The sequence below is a fragment of the Hemitrygon akajei genome, chromosome 17 (assembly GCF_048418815.1).
Source record: "Hemitrygon akajei chromosome 17, sHemAka1.3, whole genome shotgun sequence".
Classification (NCBI taxonomy): domain Eukaryota; kingdom Metazoa; phylum Chordata; class Chondrichthyes; order Myliobatiformes; family Dasyatidae; genus Hemitrygon; species Hemitrygon akajei.
This window is the reverse complement of record NC_133140.1, coordinates 48,896,302-48,916,493: the sequence shown is the minus strand read 5'-3', so window position 1 is coordinate 48,916,493 and position 20,192 is coordinate 48,896,302. Positions and strand designations below refer to the sequence as shown.

At 42.4% G+C, this 20,192-nt stretch overlaps 1 protein-coding gene across 3 annotated transcripts in view; it reads left to right on the top strand.

Moving 5' to 3' along the window:
* phkb (phosphorylase kinase, beta) overlaps positions 1-20,192 on the top strand; it is a 264,413-nt gene that overhangs the window by 16,488 nt on the left and 227,733 nt on the right. The window lies entirely within an intron of this gene.

Genomic DNA, 20,192 nt, shown 5'->3' with positions numbered 1-20,192 from the left:
AGGATCAGTACGTCAAATGGAAGTAATTAATAAAATCTGCTAAAAACATTACTTTAAAAAGACAAAAATTGAAAGCAGGCTATAAGTCAGTTTGACTTCTATTGTTTCAAGATGTTGCAGTCAACGATCAAAGAAAACTATCCAGTCACTGAGTAAAGCTGAATATAATTAAACTTAGTCAATGTAGTTTAAGAATGGTAAATTGTATTTGTCAGACTTGCTTGAATTTGAGAATGTGACAGGAAGAGTTGATTGTACGGAGGTTGTTAATGGAATATGTTTAGATCAAGTCAAATCAAGTCATTTTATTGTCATTTCGACCATAATTGCTGGTACAGTACACAGTAAAAATGAGACAACGTGCTACATGAAACAGTACCAAAACTACACTGAACTAAGTAAAATCAACACAGAAAAAAAACCTACACTAGACTACAGACCTACCCAGGACTGCGTAAAGTGCACAAAACAGTGCAGGCATTTACAATAAATAATAAACAAGACAATAGGCACAGTAGAGGGCAGTAAGTTGGTGTCAGTCCAGGCTCTGGGTATTGAGGAGTCTGATGGCTTGGGGGAAGAAACTGTTACACAGTCTGGTCGTGAGAGCCTGAATGCTTCGGTGCCTTTTCCCAGACGGCAGGAAGGAGAAGAGTTTGTATGAGGGGTGCATGGGGTCCTTCATAATGCTGTTTGCTGTGCGGACGCAGCGTGTAGTGTAGATGTCTGTAATGGCGGGAAGAGAGACCCCGATGATCTTCTCGGCTGACCTCACTATCCGCTGCAGGGTCTTGCGATCCGAGATGGTGCAATTTCCGAATCAGGCAGTGATGCAGTTGCTCAGGATGCTCTCAATACAGCCCCTGTAGAATGTGATGAGGATGGGGGGTGGGAGATAGACTTTCCTCAGCCCTTGCAGAAAGTAGAGACACTGCTGGGCTTTCTTTGCTATGGAGCTGGTGTTGAGGGATCAGGTGAGATTCTCCACCAGGTGAACACCAAGAAATTTGTTGCTCTTAACGATCTCTAACAAGGAGCAGTTGATGTTCAGCGGGGAGTGGTTGCTCTGTGCCCTCTTGAAGTCAACAAACATCTCTTTTGTTCACATTCAGAGACAGGTTGTTGGCTCTGCACCAGTCTGTTAGCCGCTGCACTTCTTCTCTGTAAGCTGACTCGTCATTCTTGCTGATGAGACCCACCACGGTCGTGTCATTGGCAAACTTAATGTTGTGGTTCGAGCTGTGTGTTGCAGTACAGTCATGGGTCAGCAGAGTGAACAGCAGTGGACTGAGCACACAGCCCTGGGGGGCCCCCCGTGCTCAGTGTGATGGTGTTGGAGATGCTGTCTCCGATCCAGACTGACTGAGGTCTCCCAGTCAGGAAGTCTAGGATCCAGTTGCAGAGGGAGGTGTTCAGGCCCAGTAGGCTCAGCTTTCCAATCAGTTTCTGAGGGGTGATTGTGTTGAATGCTGAACTGATCTATGAACAGCATTTGAATGTATGTGTCTTTTTTTGTCCAGGTGGGTTAGGGCCAGGTGGAGGGTGGTGGTAATGGCATCATCTGTTGAACAGTTGGGAGGGTACACAAACTGCAGGGGGTCCAGTGAGGGGAGCAGCAGGGTCTTGATGTGCCTCATGACGAGCCTCTCGAAACACTTCATGATGATGGGTGTGAGTGCAACGGGACGGAAGTCATTGAGGCAGGACATTGAAGACTTCTTCGGCACATTAGAGACTGTGTTTGAGTCCAAGGGACTCGTATGCTGGGGCGAGTGTTTTAGCATGGATTGAAAACTGTCTGTTACATGAAACAGAGTTGGATTAAATGAGTTATTTTCAGGCTCGAATGATGTAACTGGATAAAAAAAAAACCCAGGTATTGGTTTTTGGCTTTCAATTATTTACACTAATGGCCTGAAGGAAGGAACAAAATGTAGGATTTGCCACTGATAGGAAATTAATTGGAAGGGCATATTTGATTTGGGCATTGTGATTTTTGCAGTGGGTTATATTTAGCTGAGTGATTGGGCAAAATTCTGGCAAGTTTAAAGTGGAAAGTATACATGTTTAAAGTGTAGTTTAAAGTGGAAAGTGCAAGGTCAGGTGCTGTGATTTAAGAGAAATTTGGAGGGAGCATAGATGTTTGTGTGTATGAATTACAAAAAATTAGTCTACAGGTCCAATTGTGGTTTAGAAGGCAAACAGCATGTTGACCTTTATTGCAAAGGGATTGGAGTTAGGTGTGGTGGTGGGAGTGGTTTGTAACAGTAGTACAGGGTGTTATTGAAGCCACATGTTATGCATGCTTTTAGTTCCCTTATCCACGAAAAGAATATAGTAGCATTGGAAGCAGTTGAAAGGAAATTCACCATGTGAATTCTTGTGTTGAGATTGTTGTCCTGCCAAGAGAGTCTGGAAAGTCCTTGGAGTTTACAAAAATGAGTGATGACCTTATTTAAACATACAAAATCCTAAGGAACTTGACAGGTTAGATGTTGATATTTTCACTCATGGGAGAGTCACAAACTAGAGAACATAACTAAAATATACTGGTCATTTTAAACCGAGTTGCGTAGAAATTTCTGCTTTCCAGAGGGTAGAGACGCTGCAATTCTGTCACTGAGGTTAGTGGAAGCCAGATCACTAGATAAATTTGATGTGCAGATGGTTGACTATTTCAAAGATTTAAGGAATTAAGTGTTACAGGGAATTGGAACATAAGGGGAGTTGGAAGTCATCATCGATCAGCCATGTTCATTTTGAATGGCAGGACAGACTTGGGGAGGCCTACAAGTGCTTCTATTTTCATGTGTTCTTTTGTAAAAGCAAGTGTTCCTGATATTATTAATGCTTGTGCTGCAGCCAGTTTATTGCTGTAAAATCTTAGTGTTCATCTGATGCATGTACATGTGTGACTCTGCATCCCCCAATGCAATTGGCCTGAAAAGGTCTTGCTCAGGTGGAATTAGAAATTAATTATTCTCTTTTGAGTATTGATTTAATAAAAAATATTTGGTCCCATGCCACTGGGCACATCTACTTTTGTCAGTACTGTGAGGTTCACATTCTTTCTCTATGTGCTTCAGAAATGTCTATTCACAATGGGGATGATTGCTGATGGTTGCATCATCTTCTGAAGAGCTGCCAATGAAAATTGGCATTTTCTGAATGTAGTTAAACTTAAGTCAACATTAAGCCATAGATTTAAAGCAATAAATAACATAGTGTTAACTTTTTGAAGTGCAAATGACCATTTCCTGTAACAGAGTTAAGCTATTTACCCTTGTGTCAATGTCATTGTAAAATTTTGGCCATCAGCACCTTTGAAATTGGTGGGCCGTCAACAATCAAACCTAACTGGACAAACTGCACATACTACGATTACAGAGTTGAACAGAGGCTGGCTTTTCTGCACTGTAATTCCATATCATGACTCTTCAAAGCTTTCCCAGCACTATAGGGCATATCAGGAGTTGGATGCAATACTATCCACCTATCTATGAAGTATTTTCACAACATGAGTTAAGCAATGATCGCCTTCTCCAGAGAAATCAAGAATAATTCCCTGATCCTGTGAATGAGTAAATAACTTGTATTAAAAAAATCTCCTTTACTCCACATGCCAATACTTCCCTGTATTACTGGCCTTTTCCACCTGTACTTTCTCATTAATTATTTCCTCATTGTAAATTATGCGCTCCTGCACTATGTTTCATGAGATGTTCAATTAAAGATAAAGATTAAATATTAGTTTTAATTGTCACATGTATACTGAAACATACGGTGAAATGTGTCATATGTATCAATGACCAACATATCCGAATATGTGCTCTGAGTAATCCGCAAGTGTTGAATTTCTGTCCTTTGTATTATGCTTGTGTGCTGAGCTGAATATGAATGCTTATTGTTGGACTACTCTTTGAAGACCATTTTTTTGGGAGGAGGAACTATAAACTGACCAAATGTTATTCGAGAAGCATAACTTTCTATCACATAGTGCAATTCTACAACTTTCTGGATGTTGTCACGTTGATGATCTGTATAAAGTATTCCGTACAATAAGCAAATTGACACGTGGGCTTTATCAATTCCTGCTTTGTGCTTGAGGTGTTTTTCATCAACATGAAAGTGGTATAGTTTAATCTTCAAATTGAGAGAAGACCTCTTCTGGAGCACAGCTTTTTAGTATTTCCTTGATTTGTCAAGCTGAGGTTCAGGAGTCTGGGTTGAACCCACAAACAAATAACTCAATCTCAGTTAGGCCAGTTACCATTGATCTAAAGCTGATGCTCCATTATTCATTTATGAATAATTTTACTTGTAGTGTCATATTGGAGATGTGTAACTGGTAGTGTGCCACAGAATTTGGTGTTAATCGTTGGAAAGTTGCATAAAGTGTTGCCTCGACTGGAGGTCCAAGGCTGCGAGCATACCACCTAGTTGAGATTTAAATATTTGGCAATATATATTTATTTTACCACCTGAAGTCGTATCAGATATGAGTAAATGTAAATTTAAAGCATTTTGCTTAACTTGTAACAGTTAAATTCAAGTTAAAGCAAATTCAAGACTAACTACTCCTTTTAAGTATGATGATGTGTGAGTCTTGCTTTACCACCTCACAAAATTCATGTTATTGCTGTGATAAAATGTTATAGTTAAATACCTGCTGGGACACCATTTTGGACAGTCCATTTTGGTATTGTTTACATAACGCTTGGCAATAGTGTCTCTACTACAACTTTATTGTGTTAAAAATATAATTGTACAGAACTGTCCTTCCTATTGTATATGTAAATTTGAAATGGTATATGTTCTTAAACATTTTAGGCATTCAGTGGTTACTTAAGGTTACCAATTATTATGTACCATTGTAGTTGAAGCGAAATGAACAGCAGTTTTTTTCTTTTGTGCCATCTTTTTTTCTGGTCAAGATTGTGCCAGTGAACAATGCTACCTCGAGTGACATCTATCAGATAGTCCACGAAACTGTTTCAGTCTTTTTGTGTCTTTTTCTTTTAAATCTATTTCTGGTACTGTTGAAGCCTATGATCTATGGTTTGTAGGTGTGTTTTCAGAATTGATATGTGCTTTGCTGTCTCTGAGGAGGTGGGCTCGAGGCTGTTATGACCAAGCCCCCTCCTTTGTGAGATTCGCAAGAGCCCTAGTCAAGGGGGGGTCAAATGACCCAAGAGAGAGAGGGAGACATGCTGAAGACCATGTTCCCCAGGAAAGCAGAATAAAGCGACTCTTTGACTATTGTCTCATGAAAACCATGTGTAAAGCCCTCGGGCAAAGTGGGCTGGTCGCTCAACAAGACAAAAGCCTCGGACATAGCCATTGTCTTGGGAGACACCTTTGTGGGATAAGGAATTGGCCTACGTGCAAAATCTCAGGGCAATGTGAGTTGGGTGATGGGGGAAGGATTGCCTCGCCCCCCTACCCTGATGGACACCTACAACCCTGACAGTCCAGATAAAAAGGTGGACTGCCGAGGCGGGGCCTCAGACGCACCAAGGAGACACACGAAGAAGACACAGTAGTGCTTCCCGTCGGAGCGGGACGCCATTCTGAAGGAAACCACGTGCGTTAGACTCTGGATTGGGAGTCTGTGGATGGAATCACGGACAATCGCTTTTAACTAACAACCGGGAAGCCTGCTCTTCTGATTCCACGGCGGTGCTCCGTAGGGACCCGGGCAGGTGAAGCTGTTTAATGACATCTCTCTCTCTCTCTCTCTCTCTCTCTTTCTAACAAAAGTGCACCAACGCGACACCACAACCAACGGCGGCCGGTGGAACTGCAGTGACCGCAAAAAGACTTTTAAATATCCAGTAAACAATATATATCTACATTACCCCTAGACAACTGTAGAGCTTATTTCTGATTGATTATTTCTATACCTGTGCTTTAGATTGAGTTGTGACGACGTATATGATCTGAATGTTTTGTATTAACCATACGTTTGTGCCCCTTTATAAATAAAAACGTTTGAAAATAGTAGCATCCGGCTTCGGTGGCTCCATCTATCTTTGCTGGAAAATTACCCGGTTACTGGGGAACGTAACAAGTGGGTTGCTCGTCCCGGATTTGAAACCAAAGGGGAGGGTCAGTGAATCGGGCTGTAAGTCCAAACTTAAATCTGGTTACGCAGGTAGCCAGACAGGAAACCAGCAAAGATGGATGTGGGTGAATTTATGAGAAATCCGACTGTAGAGGCGCTAGGGACGGCTACCAAATCAGACTTGGTAAATCTGGCAAAGGGGTTAGGCCTCGCAGAGGTGAGGTCATCAATGAAAAAGCAGGAAGTGCGAGGGGTCATAAATCAGTATTACATTGAAAAGGAGGTGTTTGCAGCTGAGGATTTGGAAAATATCCCCGAAAAGAGATTAGCGAGTGGGACAGATCAGGTAGAGTTGGAGAAAATGAGGTTGGACCATGATCTTAAAGTAAAGCAGCTAGAAGCAGCTGCAAAGGAAAAGGCTGAGGAATGAGCTGCAAAGGAATTAGAGATGAAACGGGGTCATGAGCTCCAGCTAAAGCAGCTAGAAGCAGAAGCAGAAGAGAAAGAGAAACAAAGGAGCCATGAATTGGAGCTGGACAGGCGAAAGCAAGAGCGAAGAGCTCAAGGGCAAGAGAGAGAGGAGGGGTTTGATGTTAAACAGGCGTTGAGGTTGGTCCCCCCGTTCGAGGAGACGGATGTTGATAGTTATTTCTTGCTTTTTGAAAAGGTGGCAGTGAATCAGAAGTGGCCCAGAGAGCAGTGGGTGGCATTGTTACAAAGTGTGTTACGAGGGAAAGCACAGCGGGCATATGCTGCGTTGCCCCCAGAAGGGGAAGGGAATTATGATCAAGTAAAGGAGGCCATTCTCCAAGGTTACGAGTTAGTACCTGAGGCGTATAGACAAAGGTTCCGAAATTTAAGAAAAGGATGGAATCAAACGTATACCGAGCTAGCCCACGAGAAGGGTGTGCTCTTGGATCGTTGGTGCACCGCGGAAAAGGTGGCCGAGAATTATGGGCGTCGCAGGGAGTTATTTTTGATTGAGGAATTTAAAGGTTGTGTTCCGGAAGAGATCCGAATGTATTTAAATGAGAGGACGAATCAGTCCATCTCAGAGATGGCTAGGTTTGCAGATGAATATGCCCTAACCCACAAGACAAAGTTTTCCTTGCCAAAAAGTTACCAGAGAGACCGTGGGAACGGTAGAGAAAGTCCGCTGGCGGAGGCGGAGATCCTGCTGGGAGCTAGTGCTAAAATTGAGGAGGAGAGGCAAGACGGCAGGAGAGGTCCTGGCTTGACCTGTTTTAACTGTGGAAAGGTGGGTCATATTGCATCTAAATGCTTTGCTCCGAGAAAGGAGCCAGAGAGAGGGAAAGCAGCGATCCCTATCGGGTGTGCAGTGGTAATCAGAAAATCGGCAAGAGGGTCCCAGGGGAGCAGAGAGCGCGAGGGGTCGGAGATTTATATGTCACACGGAACCATGTCTGTGAGGAAGGGGGACCCGCCAATTCCCGTACGGATTTGGAGAGGCACAGGGGCGGAGCTATCATTAATTAGCCGTAACGTATTACAATTCGGACCTCCGACGGGCGAGGTAGCCCTGAGAGGAATAGGAAAAGGGACAGAAAGGGTGTCTTTGCGTAGGGTCATTTTGGATTGTGAGCTGGTGTATGGATCAGTTGAAATGGGGGTGCCATCAGAATTCCCGAGAACGGACGTGGATGTCCTCCTTGGGAACGATTTAGCAGGAGGAAAAGTTTGGTCGGCCATGACTATGACCCGCCGACCGGTGCGTGTTGAGGCCCCGCCCATAGAGTCCCCGAGCTGTCCCGCATGCGCGGACACTCGCAGCCTGTCGAGAACAGCAGCTGAGAACGGGAGCAGTTTAAAATTGGCCAGTTTTGATTTGGCCCAGACGTCTTTACCGACCCTGTGCCACGAGGGTTTCGAGGGTGGTAAAACGAGGAATAGTAACGTAAAAGGGGGTAAGGGAGAGAAGGTAGCTCTTCCCTTAGCGAAGAAAAAGGTCCTAGAGGTAGGAAATAAAGATGAGAAACAGATAAAGCTGTTAAAAGGTCCAGGGTTGGACATGGATGATCTGTCTGGTTTGGCAGGTCTGTTTGAAGAAGTTGAAAATTCTAAAGGTGTTCCCGATAATGAAATGAGGGCAGTCCTAGATGAAAAGGATGCCATTACCTTGAAGAAGTCTGCTGGGTTGGCAGATGGGGTTGAGTTTACTCCGGAAGTGAGTTGCCCAGAGAGTAACTGGGAGGATCAGGGGAATTTAGAATTTGAAAAGGGTACGGGTATTGAAAGCCTGGAAGAGGCCAATGCCCCGTTTGAGTGTGTCCAAGATGGGGATGCACGTGGTCCTGAACCTAGTCACGGAGCTCAGAAAAAGTCTTAGGTATTTGACTCAGCTGGACAAGACGGTCGTCCTTTTGGAGCAGATAGACTTGGTTCGAAAAAAGAAGGGTTAACCTTGGGAAGTGTGAGTTCCCAGATGGTTGTGCTGAAGGGGGTGTTCAGAGTTAATGTGGAGTTTACGAATGGGGAGATAACTGTTGTTGTGGAGGAGAATGGTAAATCTGTAGTTCCCAAATCGAATGAAAAAAAGTTAGTCTAGATTGATGCCTGCGCATTGATTTCAGATTGATTTGGAATGTAAGGGTGCCTCACACGCTATTGTTATTCAAGAAAGCGCTGTGAGGAAGCCAAGATTTAAATGCGGCCGGAGAAAAAGGTTTGAACTGAAACACATCAGCCTGCATGGTCCTGACAAAAGGGTTAACTACCTGTGTAGCATTAAAGAATTGGGTGGAAATTCCCATGATGGACTAGGTTGGGGATACGGAGTTAAGAGAATAACCCTCGTGGAAAGGAAAGGCGGGAGAGTACCTCGCCAAATTACTCAAGTTCCCCACGGGGAGACTCTCTGGAAAAGAGGCGATGGTTAATAGAAAATGACATTTTTAAACAGCAAACGCCAGTTGTACGGGTTTGCGCCAAAGCCTGTGACTAATAAACACAACCCCTTTGGAGACCTGCCGGTGAAATAACACGACCGAAACGATTAGTATTTGTATAAACTTTTGTAGATGCACCTAAGCTAAGATCACACCTCCTTAGTTTTGTTGCTGAAGAAAATAAATAAATAGGTGGTTATTGAGCTGAAGTTTGATGCTACCAGACTTTAGTACGGTACGCGATGTTAAGATATTAAAGAAAGGGACACTGTAATTGTTACCTGTTTAGACACTGACTTGAATGTATAACGGTAGTACTCTGTGAAGAGAGGAGCTTGTGTATTGTGTTAGAAAAAAAATCCTATAAGTCTCTGTACCAAATTGTTTTTAACCGCTGGTAAAAAAACTTTTAAGAGGGGAGGTGTTATGACCCCAGCCCCCTCCTTTGTGAGATTCGCAAGAGCCCTAGTCAAGGGGGGGTCAAATGACCCAAGAGAGAGAGGGAGACGTGCTGAAGACCATGTTCCCCAGGAAAGCAGAATAAAGCGACTCTTTGACTATTGTCTCATGAAAACCATGTGTAAAGCCCTCGGGCAAAGTGGGCTGGTCGCTCAACAAGACAAAAGCCTCGGACATAGCCATTGTCTTGGGAGACACCTTTGTGGGATAAGGAATTGGCCTACGTGCAAAATCTCAGGGCAATGTGAGTTGGGTGATGGGGGAAGGATTGCCTCACCCCCCTACCCTGATGGACACCTACAACCCTGCCAGTCCAGATAAAAAGGTGGGCTGTCGAGGCGGGGCCTCAGACGCACCAAGGAGACACACGAAGAAGACACAGTAGTGCTTCCCGTCGGAGCGGGACGCCATTCTGAAGGAAACCACGTGTGTTAGACTCCGGATCGGGAGTCCGTGGATGGAATCACGGACAATCGCTTTTAACTAACAACCGGGAAGCCTGCTCTTCTGATTCCACGGCGGTGCTCCGTAGGGACCCGGGCAGGTGAAGCTGTTTAATGACATCTCTCTCTCTCTCTCTCTCTCTTTCTAACAAAAGTGCACCAACGCGACACCACAACCGACGGCGGCTGGTGGAACTGCAGTGACCGCAAAAAGACTTTTAAATATCCAGTAAACAATATATATCTATATTACCCCTAGACAACTGTAGAGCTTATTTCTGATTGATTATTACTATACCTGTGCTTTAGATTGAGTTGTGACGACGTATATGATCTGAATGTTTTGTATTAACCATACGTTTGTGCCCCTTTATAAATAAAAACGTTTGAAAATAGTAGCATCCGGCTTCGGTGGCTCCATCTATCTTTGCTGGAAAATTACCCGGTTACTGGGGAACGTAACAAGGCAAAGAGGCTTAGCGAGCCTATGATCGACTCTATTTCTTGCTGATCTCTCCGATTAAAGCATTGAGGAAGATTGAGACATCAAGGCGAGTGTGGAAGGCGAGCAAGCGTTCAGCTCTGTCTACCAGCCTCTCACTCGCTGCCTTTGGAGGAAGGTGTATGCATATGAAAATCTCTCTCTGTCCCTCGATGCTGTATGAAGATGGTACCGAAGTTCTGGGTCTGCAGTTTATGGATTAGCCTGTAGTTCAATTAGACCACAATTGATGTTTTTCTTTAAATGGCTTCCATGGTTTTCATTGTTATGTGGCTGCTCGGAGAAGCCAAATATCAGAGTTGTATACTGCATGCATACTTCGATAGTAAATGTATCTTGAACCTTTGTTTTGCAGAAGTATATGAATTGCTATTTCAGGTTCAGCATCCCTTATCCGAAGTGCTTGGGGCTGCAAGTGTTTTGGATTTCAGATTTTATCTAATGTTGGAATATTGCATCTTTGGAAGTGGGACACAAGTCTAATCATGAAATCCATTTACACTGCATATACAGCTTATGCACAGCTCGGAGTGAGCAGTCTGACATGATGGAGCTGAGTCCTCCACAGACTGCTGGAGTTGAATAAACACCCCCGACTACGTCTAAAACCAGGTTCCAGTGCAGCAATTCTCTTCGTATCCCCAACGAATTCAACAGCTGCCCGTTCCACAGCAACTACAAAGCGGGGGGGGGCTAGTTCTATATAATATTTCTAACAATGTTGTGCACCTTTCAATTTTCATTTTGTTGAGATAGATCTTTGCTTGTTTCATGAGCAGCATACCTTTAGGCCATATATGTTCACTCCGCTGACGATTGCACTCTTTCAATGCTTGATTGAGATCTTTATTTTGTGCTTCATGCATGAATTTCTATTTTTCATTAATTTTGGTTCATTACATATGGGAGGTCACTTCTTAGTCTGTAGTGTGCAGAGAACCGTGCATCACCTGGGAACCTTCCCCGGTATCTTGTGGAAATTTCTATTTGTGATGTCATGTCAGAGCTCAAAAAAATGTTCTGATTTCGAAGGTTTTCGGATTTTGCAATTTTGGATAAGGGGTACTCAACCTGTAATAATTGCCATTACATTTAGTATTGTCTTGTTCCTCCACTGGTCCTCCCAGGCAAATTATTATACTTAGAAATAAAATTTATTCTGAAGAAAAATCGGTGTATTAACTCTGCAAGTTGCTCGTTGTTTCGTTTCCATATATTAAAATTCCAGGAGTAAGTAGCTATATTCTGGGATGCCTTAATCAAGGGATTAGGTGAAAAATTAGTTGTATTGAATTATTGTTTGAGTTGCTCTGATTACATTGTCACGGTATGTGGGTTACTTCAACTTCGCAAGATTTCTACAATGGTTTGTTGATATTGCTGCAGCCCCAGCAACTTGTGTTTGATGCTGACCTCCGAGTCTGTGTACAGTTTGTGCACCCTCTCTCCCCCCCACTCCATTCTCTCTCCCCCCCCCATCTCTCTTGCTCCCCCTACCCATGCGCTATGGCATTATGTTAGGTTCTAATTTATTGTAGAGCACTATAAATCCTTCTGCCTTAAGGCTGCATTTTGAGTCCAAGTGTACAGGAAATCTGATGGATTTACTGTTTTGTGGCCTGTGCCGATTTTGTAAGACTAGTAGATCAAACACCCTATCTTGGTGGTGGTGGTGGGATCATTTTGGGTAGTAACTGCTATCTGCCATTGCCTACATAAGACCAAAATAAAGGTGCAGAATTAGGCCATTCAGCTCATGGTTGATCCATCATTCAGTCGTGGTTGAATGCCATTCTCCTGCCCTTTCTCTGTAACCTTTGCTTTGACACCCTTATTCATCAAGAACCTACCAGCCTCCCGGGGGGGGGGGGGGGGGGGTGTATACGTACACATATCCTTCACAGCCATCTGTTGTACTGAATTCCAAGTACTAGTTCTGCACACACCCTGCTTCTTCAACAATACTTGCCTCTCTACCTCTTTGTTAAATCTACATACATAAAAGAATATGTAGCAGCTTGTGAACTTTTTGCATGAATGTACTATAGTATTTCCACCCGGTCTTTCTCAGAGGAAGAAGGATAAATAATGTTTTTTTATCTTTTTAATGTATTTTACCAATTTTATATCTCTTTGTATCTCTAAATTGTATGTGTATTCTATGAATATCAGTAATGTGGAGAAAATCTGAGAAACATAGCCAATTATTTCTCCACTTTTCACCACATTTCTCATTTTCCTGGAGTACTCAATTTATTTTCTTTTAGAAATGTTAGTGCCAACCTATGGCTTGTGGTGAGCCTTATATTTGTTAACTAGGCTTGAGGTTTTTAAAAGAAATAATGAGCATTTTTACTGAATTGCTAAATCAATGGCAGCAGGAACAGAGATATAACTTGCTTTATAAGTGTCGGTGGGTGTATGCCATCAGCTTCAGCCCAGCTATTTTGTTAAATATCTACTTCCGAAACCAACAATTTTGGTGGCAGAAGGTTTTTTTTACCCCACCTCCTTGCCTGTAAGCAGTGACTCATGCTGTGCTTATGTGCGAGAGGTTTGTTTGATCCTAAAGTTGGGGACTAATATAGCCATATATTAATGTGCCCTTGAATACTTATGGGTCACTAAGGTCAAAAAAACTTCTAAATCAACATTTATCTTTGGTTTGATTACTGTGGAGCGAATTCAGATACTTTCTATCTACTCAGAAGGTACTGGAAGATCAGTTATTGTTTTCTCCCACCCACTGACCCAGCCTGTTATGCATTTCATACTTTTGGTAATGAGCATAATGATGTCATCTAGTGGCACTGATTAGGGTGAGATCAACTTGTGCATTGCTGTTCAAGGATTGAACCATGTGCTTTCACACTGTCTTAAAGATATAACAAGTTAAGCAGCTTTAACCTACTTTTCTCTTGCTATTATTTGAATAAATTTCAGGTAGGGTAGGTGGTAGGCAAATTTCTTTACAATTCAGCATTACACTTACAAGGGAGATAATTGAAATCCAGCCTAGTTTCGGTACTTTCCTGCTGCACTATTTTTTCAAAAAAATTTTTTTTTTTTGTAGCTCAGGAAGTCATATTCAGAAGGATTTAAGTATTTTACATAAAACATTAATAAGGTAAAGAAAATTACTAAAATTACAATGTAATAATTAAAAACACTAAGATCAAATAAAATAAATAAACCAAATTGTTACAAACCCCGTAACTGGGTTACTTACCAGCAAAGATAGAGACGTCCGTTGGAGTCTGGTGATATTATTTTTAACAGTATTTATTAGTAAAAATACACAAAAATAATATCAATGCAAATATACAGATAATATACGTCGTCAATACTAAACCTAAAAGTGCGGGTATAATAATAATCAATAAGAAATAAGCTCTATCGTTGTCTAGGGGATAATGAATTGTCTGATGGAAATATACAGTTCACTGCAGTTCACACAGGCTGCCGCCGTTTGTTTGTCGCTGTGCTGCAATTGTTGGAGAGAGAGAGCAATAGGAGAATAGGAACAGTTACCGCTACGGGTTTTTCCAACCTTCCTTTATGATTTTGGTCTGTCGGTGTCTCGTTGGTGTGGCCGTGCAAGTGTGACCGCTCCTTTAGCTAAACCGTTCTTCGGTGATGAGCCCGCCAACCCAGGCAAGGGAGGACGCACACGAGCTCTCACCGGCTTTTGCTATAAAACGCTGTCCCTGGATCTCTAGCGTTTCTCCTGGTGCGTCTAAAGGGGTTGTTCCCCAGACCCCTCTTTTATCCTCACTCACGGGGTCTCAGATGTCAATCAGGTTGGGATGATGCAATCCCTCAACCAGACCACTCTGGTTGTCCCCTGAGGGGTTTCAATGAATAGTACAGTACTCAATACACAATTCCTTCTCCAAGAGACAATGGCAGTAATCAGTGGTTCCGTTCCGCTTATGTCAGGAGACATTCCACCTGGTTGTGTATTCTGTGTCTCTCCCTCTCATTTCCTGGGTCTCAGACCCGAAATAATAGCGATCTTGCGATTCTCAAAAAGGAGGGGCCAACTTTGTACCCTTCGGCCCCTCAGAGTTGCTCCACCTTCGTAACAAAATGAACAAGTTACAGAGTCAGTCCACTAAGTCTGAGCCAGCTATCAACCATTTAAACAATGTCTATGTTAATCCGTTTTTTTAAATTCTCTCCCAACATTCTCATCACATCTTTCCCCACCCCTCCCCAATCCGATTCTGACATTTACCTGTACATTGGGGGCATTTTCGCAGTGGTCCTATCAACCTGCCCAGCTTTGGATGTGGAAGGAAACTGAGGCTCCTGGACAAAATCCCCTGCATCACAGGGAGTACATGCAAGCTCTACATGACAGTGTCCAAGGTCAGAATTGAACCTGGGGTTCTGGAACTGTGAGGCGACAGCTGTACTGGTCGCACTGCAGTCATTTCTTCAATCCAGAGTTATATGTTTGATGCATGTCAGTGACTCCATTCAAATAAATGCAGTCGTGCTATTGTTGTTGTGAAAGTGAGTACCTAGATGCAGAGTGCAGCTCCTATTCTCGGGCTGTTTGTTCACTGTCACTAGACTCCATTCTGAGTCAGCGGTGGAGTTGCAAGTCTGACATATGATGTTTGACTTCAGTTTAATTGGTATCAAATTATGGAAATCAGAGATGACCTGACACAGGAGGAGCACCATATACACTGTTTTACATAAGAACATAAGAAATAGGAACAGGAGTAGGCCATCCGGCTCATCAAGCCTGCCCCACCATTCAATAAGACCATGGCTGATCTGTCTGTAAACTCAGCTCCATCTACCTGCCTTTTCCTCATAACCCTTAACTCCCTTACTATGTATAAATCTATCTAACTGTATCTTAAATATTTTTAGTGAAGAAGCCTCAACTGCTTCCTTGGGCAGAGAATTCCACAGATTCACCACTCTCTGGGAAAAACAGTTTCTCCTCATTTCCATCCTAAATCTTCTCCCTTGAATCTTGAGGCAATGTCCCCTAGTTCTAGTCTCACCTACCAATAGAAACAACTTTCCTACTTCTATCTTATCCATCCCTTTCAAAATTTTGAATGTTTCTATAAGATCCCCTCTCATTCTTCGGAATTCCAGAGAGAATAGTCCCAGGCAACTCGATCTCTCCTCATAGGTTAACCTCTTCATCTCTGGAATCAACCTGGTGAACCTCCTCTGCACTGCCTCCAAAGCCAATACATCCTTCCTCAAGTATGGAGACCAGAACTGCACACAGTACTCCAGATGCATCCTCACCAGTACCCTGTATAGTTGCAGCATGACCTCCCTGCTCTTGAATTCAATCCCCCTAGTGAAGAAGGCCAACATTCCATTTGCCTTCTTAATAATCTGTTGTACCTGCAAGCCAACTTTTTGAGATTTATGCACAAGCACTCCTAAGTCCCTCTGCACAACAGCATGCTGCAATCTTTCACCATTTAAATAATAATCTACTCTTCTATTATTCCTTCCAAAGTGGATGATCTCGCATTTACCAATGTTGTATTCCATCTGCCAGACCTTGGCCCACTCAGTTAACCTATCTATATCCCTCTGTGCAGACTCTCCACATCCTCTGTACAATTTGCTTTCCACTCAGTTTAGTGTCATTAGCAAACGTTGCTATACTACACTTAGTTCCCTCTTTCATATCATCAATCTAAATGGTAAACAGCTGCGGGCCCAGCACTGACCCCTGCAGCACCCCACTCACCACTGACTGCCAACAGGAGAAACACCCATATATACTACTGAACTATAAGCAAAAGGCAAGTACATTTTGGGCCATTAGGAATAATCAATAGGTACAGATTGTTGTAGTTTTGTATGAGTTTATTTGCATTTTTCTGTACTTTAGTAGCCTTCAGCTAAAAATGTAAAGTTTTTGATCATGAACCCAAAAGAAGCCCTCTCAATTCAGATTGTAATAAAGTTGAGCAAGAGCAAACAACCTGTGCTGATATTTTTAAAGATACTGCATTTTAATTTCATTTTAGTTGTAGCCTTACTACCAAGATTGCTGAGCTCTATAAGACCATGTGTTTGCTGAAAAGTAAAAGCAGCAACCTGTAAGTAGCTAAATGCTTATAATCAATCAACCAAGTTGGAGTTTGCAGCCTTGCTCATCTTGCCATATCCAGAATTAAGCATTAAATAGAAAACCCATACTGTTGCCTGTCTATGAGTCAATATTTATGATATGAAATAGTTTGTGGAAATTTGCAATGTGATAAATTTGTAAAATTATTATTTCAATGACAAAAGACTCCTCAGAAGGATAGTTTTCCCCAACCCCTTTTTCAAAAAAACCTTTTACAATCCAATTAATATGCTGCTCACCTTAAGTTGCACTATAAGTATAAAATTTGATACAGCAAGATAGTTACTTTCTGCAAATATTTTTAATTTATGTACTGTGACAATCTCGTTCCATTAAAATTTAGTTGTAAGAACACCAATAATGGTATTGTTATCAGCTGACCGGTTTATTAGTAATAGTTTTAATGTATTTGAAGTGGAATGGTTGATTGAGATTGATGTTTGTATCTGTGTAATTTATCATGTTTTGAACTGTACAGTATTCTTGATTGGAGCAATTTTTACATCAGGCCTAATTTGGAGTGCTGTGTGCAATTTTAGTCACCTAACTACAAGAAAGATGTAAATAAGATTGAAAGAGTAGAGAGAAAATTTACAAGAATGTGGCTGAGGCCGGAGGACCTGAATTATAAGGAAAGATTAAATAGGCTCGTAGTTTATTCCCTAGGATATAGAAGATTGGGGGGAGATTTAATAGAAGTATACAAAATTGAGGGGTATAGGTAGGATAAATGCAAGCAGGCTTTTCCCACTAAGGTTGGGTGAGAATACAACTAGAGGTAATGGGTTAAGGGTGAAAGGTGAAATATTTAAGGGGGTACAGGAAGAGGAGGAACTACTTCACTCAGAGGATGGTGTGAATTGAACGAGCTGCCAGTGCAAGCACCGATGATGGTTAGATTTCAGCATTTAAGAGAAGTTTTTATAGGTAAATAGATGGGAGGGTTATTAAGGGCTTTGGTCTTGGTGTAGGTCAATGGGACTAGACAGATTACAGACAGACAGACATACTTTATTGATCCTGAGGGAAATTGGGTTTCATTACAGTCGCACCAACCAAGAATAGTGTAGAAATATAGCAATATAAAACCATAAATAAATAATAATAAGTAAATTTTTCCAAGTGGAAGTAAGTCCAGGACCAGCCTGTTGGCTCAGGGTGTCTGACACTCCGAGGAAGGAGTTGTAAAGTTTGATGGCCACAGGCAGGAATGACTTCCTATGACGCTCAGTGTTGCATCTCGGTGGAATGAGTCTCTGGCTGAACGTACTCCTGTGCCTAACCAGTACATTATAGAGTGGATGGGAGACATTGTCCGAGATGGCATGCAACTTAGACAGCATCCTCTTTTCAGACACCACCGTCAGAGAGTCCAGTTCCACCCCCACAACATCACTGGCCTTATGAATGTGTTTGTTGATTCTGTTGGTGTTTGCTACCCTCAGCCTGCTGCCCCAGCACACAACAGCAAACATGATAGCACTGGCCACCACAGACTCATAGAACATCCTCAGCATCGTCCGGCAGATGTTAGAGGACCTCAGTCTCCTCAGGAAATAGAGACGGCTCTGACCCTTCTTGTCGACAGCCTCAGTGTTCTTTGACCAGTCTAGTTTATTGTCAATTCGTATCCCCAGGTATTTGTAATCCTCCATCATGTCCACACTGACCCCTCGGATAGAAACAGGTGTCTCCGGTGCCTTGGCCCTCCTCAGGTCCACCACCAGCTCCTTAGTCTTTTTCACATTAAGCTGCAGATGATTCTGCTCACACCATGTGACAAAGTTTCCCACCGTAGCCCTGTACTCAGCCTCATCTCCCTTGTTGATGCATCCAACTATGGCAGAGTCATCAGAGAACTTCTGAAGATGGCAAGACTCTGTGCAGTAGTTGAAATCCAACATTAGTAGTTCAACATGGACTAGTTGGGACAAAGAGTCTATTTTTGTGCTGCAGTGTTTTATAACTCTATGATAATTGGAGAGATATCAAAGGTAAATCATAGAGCTCTACTTCCAGGAACTAACCTGGTTGCCCACCACACATATGCTAACCTTTTTCCCTGTATCCAATTTGCCTGCATTTGGTCTGTATCCTTCTGTTCCTTATTTAAATGCCTTTCTAAATGTAATGATTTTTACTGACTACTACTTTCTTTGATACCAAGTTTCAAATGTTAACCACTCACCATATGAAACAAAAAGTTCCTCTTGCGTCCCATCTAAACCTCTTTCATCTCTACTTAAAGCTTGGGCTTTCAATTCTTGTTTGGGGGATTTTCACCCATTCTTCCTTGCAAAAAGCTTCTAGTTCTGTGAGATTCTTGGGCTGTTTTGCATGCACTGCTCTTTTGAGGTCTATCCACAGATTTTCGATGATGTTTAGGTCGGGGAACTGTGAGGGCCATGGCAAAACCTTCAGTTTGCGCCTCTTGAGGTAGTCCATTGTCAATTTTGAGGTGTGTTTAGGATTATTATCCTGTTTAGCCATCCTTTCATCTTTTTTTTTACAGATGGTGTGATGTTTGCTTTCAGAATTTGCTGGTATTTAATTGAATTCATGCTTTCCTCTACCTGTGAAATGTTCCCTGTGCCACTGGCTGCAACACAAGCCCAAAGCATGATCGATCCACCCCCATGCTTAACAGTTGGAGAGGTGTTCTTTTCATGAAATTCTGCACCCTTTTTCTCCAAACATACCTTTCATTGCTCATTGCAGCCAAAAAGTTCTATTTTAACTTCATCAGTCCACAGGACTTGTTTCCAAAATGCATCAGACTTGTTTAGATGCCCCTTTGCAAACTTCTGACGCTGAATTTTGTGGTGAGGATGCAGGAAAGATTTTCTTCTGATGACTCTTCCATGAAGGTCATATTTGTGCAGGTGTTGCTGCACAGTAGAACAGTGCACCACCACTCCAGAGTCTGCTAAGTCTTCCTGAAGGTCTTTTGCTGTCAAATGGGGGTTTTGATTTGCCTTTCTAGCAATCCTACGAGCAGTCCTCATGAAGGGTCTTGGCTAGAAACGTCGACAGCGCTTCTCCCTATAGATGCTGCCTGGCTTGCTGTGTACCACCAGCATTTTGTGTGTGGAGCAGTTTTCTTGGTCTTGCAGACCTCAAATGGCTACCTGAAAATGCTTTGCTATCTTCTTATAGCCTTCTCCTGCCTTGTGGGCATCATTTATTTTAATTTTCAGAGTGCTAGGCAGCTGCTTAGGGGAGCCTATGGCTGTTGATTGTTGGGACAAGGTTTGAGGAGTCAGGATATTTATAAAGCTTTGAAATTTGCATCACCTTGCCTTTCCTAATGATGATTGTGAGCAAGTCAAGCCCTAACAAGCTAATTAAGGTCTGAGACCTTGGTAAAAAATTATCTGAGAGCTCAAATCTCTTGGGTTGCCCAAAGTTTTGCATGGTGCTCCTTTCCCTTTTTTTCCACTCTAAATTGTACAAAACAGAAAATAATAATCTTGCTTTAAAATGTTGAAAAGAATGTTTCATCTTTAACTTTATGACTTTTGGAGATCAGTTCATCTTCTACTCACTTACCTATTCACAGTAACAGAAATTTTGACCAGGGGTGCCCAAACTTTTGCATTCCACTGTATTTGGGACATGTCTTAAAGAACAAAATTGTTCAAGAAAATACCTGGGATTCCCTTTGTTTATTTGGGACACTATGCCACTTAATGGG